This window comes from Gymnoscopelus microlampas (genome assembly GCF_963454915.1).
Source record: "Gymnoscopelus microlampas genome assembly, chromosome: 16".
Lineage (NCBI taxonomy): Eukaryota > Metazoa > Chordata > Actinopteri > Myctophiformes > Myctophidae > Gymnoscopelus > Gymnoscopelus microlampas.
The window spans coordinates 4862295-4864794 of NC_139953.1; the positions used below are offsets into that span (position 1 = coordinate 4862295).

General features: G+C 39.5%; 2 protein-coding genes across 2 annotated transcripts in view; both read right to left on the bottom strand.

The window, feature by feature from the left end:
* The window catches only part of LOC311062514 (deoxyribonuclease-1-like), a 10252-nt gene extending 9693 nt beyond the window's left edge, over positions 1 to 559 (bottom strand). The window contains exon 1 of the mRNA XM_084081608.1: positions 403 to 559. The gene's annotated coding sequence lies outside the window, so the exon portion shown is untranslated. The remainder of the gene's footprint in view (positions 1 to 402) is intronic.
* LOC311063779 (deoxyribonuclease-1-like) overlaps positions 1 to 2500 on the bottom strand; it is a gene marked incomplete at its 3' end in the record, with an annotated part of 48491 nt that overhangs the window by 24096 nt on the left and 21895 nt on the right. The gene's annotated exons all lie outside the window — the stretch shown is intronic.

Consider the following 2500-nt stretch of genomic DNA (forward strand, 5'->3'; position numbering starts at 1 on the left):
AACACACACACACACACACACACACACACACACACACACACACACACACACACACACACACACACACACACACACACTGTGAAATATCTGTATTTGTTAAGGTCCATACACACCGGGAGCATATACTTTGTGTGTTTAATTTGCATTAATTACATCCACACAGAATGAATGCAACGCAGCAATAAAGCGACGTATTCAATTTTCGAAACTAGGTAGATCTTTCTGAAACAAGGTTGATGTTCAAAACTAGGTCGATTTTTTCACCGCAAATAATATCATAAACCTGTATGAATGAGGCATCACCAAATTAAAAGTTTGCTGTGAAATAATCGCATCACATTTACAAATAGTTTAACAACCTTTACCCTTTGTTGCATTTCTCCTGAACATCACCATAGTTACCTGCTTCTGAAGAGAAAGCACAGAATTTGAATCCAGTCAGTTCTCAGAGGCAGCACTCCAAAGGTCTCTACACAGAGGAAAGCAAAACCAAGACTGAGATCTCTGCTATTTCCCGTTTGTTTTATCTCCTCAGTGCATCATTGTGATATATGACGACAACAAGAGGCGGATCTTTTTCCAGTCAATACAGAGACATGACAGGAGATTTTTTCTTCTCCTTTACAGTTGTATACTGTGTGTGTGTGTGTGTGTGTGTGTGTGTGTGTGTGTGTGTGTGTGTGTGTGTGTGTGTGTGTGTGTGTGTGTGTGTGTGTGTGTGTGTGTGTGTGTGTGTGGGGGTGTGTGTGTGTATCTGTCATATGATCATTTTCTTTTGCACAAACTAGAGTCAACATCGCCACCGCCAATGGTAGTGAAGAAGTGTTAGGGTGTTCATTTTTTTGTCCTTATTTGGGTAATACGGGCCGTCTGCGTTGAAGTCACCCAGTAGCACTATGTTCTGTTATGAAGATGACAGAGACAAAAAGAGCGTATAGAAGGACACCTACTCTCACTCACATTACATAAACCAACAAACAAACTAACAATAATAAACAAAAGAATAAATAGTAGTGATCCAGTGGAAAGATTCCTTCTCTACACTGATTTGCTCAGAGTGAGCACACATGGAGCTGTTGGGTGGTGCAGTGCCTTGCTCAGGGACCAGTGTTGGGACTAAAGCATAACAAAGTAACGCATTACTGTTACTGTACTGTAACTCATAACGCAACTTTACTTTTTCCAATTCAATAACGCTGGTACAATTTCACCCTTTAAGACCGGGAATGCATCCGTGTTACTTTCGATTTTTGATAAATCTTGAAAATGTGTGCAAATCTTTGAATATATAATGTTTTTTAAGCAAAGTTTTTTTTACTCAAATCTTTGCTTCTGGAGGTCCCTGGAACAAAATTGTTTGAGATCGGGGTCAGCGGCCAAATAATACATACAATCTTAGGGATTCTTGAAAACATGAAAACGTTTGAAAACCACTGATATACAGTAGCAACACACGTTTTTCAGAAAACTGTTTAGAAGACATTTGTATAATCGTCCTCAGGTCTTAATGGGTTAAGTGGGTGCGTTATACACTGTACTTTATGTGACAATAGCATACAACTTAAAGGTTTATTATATGATCAGACTTCTACTCTCTCACTAGACTCGTCTTTGACCTCCCTCTCCGCTCGCTGCAGCTGCAGGACTCCCGCCACCGCCGTCGTTAAGATCCGGCTGTGGGGATGATCTGCTCCTCAATTCTTACCCTTTTCTATATCGTATACATGATTTAAAGGTAGTCCCGTTATTATAGATATCTGTAGTTCTGACCGTCTGGAAAAAATATTGATTGGTTGAAACAACCTTTAAAGGAAATGTTGTTGTTTTTTTTGGCAGCCTGCAGCTGAAATTCTTCAAGGACCATATGAAACCCCTCCTGATGTGCTGTGACATGATGTTGGATCTCACTGACATCAGCACTGGAAATCCTGGAGGTGGTATTACCCACCTCCAGGATTATTAGCCACCAGGATTTGGCACACCTCCGGAAGCCACAGAGTGCTCATTACAAAGTAAACATGTTTATCTGGGGAGTTAGAAAATGAAAGTGTCTCAAAACAAAACTATAAGGAAGAAAACATCTGCACTTCCTTTCTTTACTTTCTTTCTTTATTAGGATCCCCATTAGCTTCCACAAAGTGGTCGCTAGTCTTCCTGGGGTCCTCACATACATAACATGTATACAATAAAAACAGAAAATAGTTAAAATTGTGCAATATAACTAGAAAAAAAACAGACAAAATACCAGCAAAATAAGTCACTCTGCATATGAAACAGAGACAACAATAACCAATAAAGTCACAAATACAGATTGTTCGCAAAATACACAGTAGTGTGCACTCTCTGAAGAAGTTTAGGTGTCTTTAATAATGTTGAAGATCCGCAGCAGCAATCTATCAGGAATGAAACAAACACTTTGGGCACGTAGGCCTAGGTGTTACTCAAAACAAAACTGCACTGTCGGGAAATATTCATGGATATTATGAAATGATCCATTCTA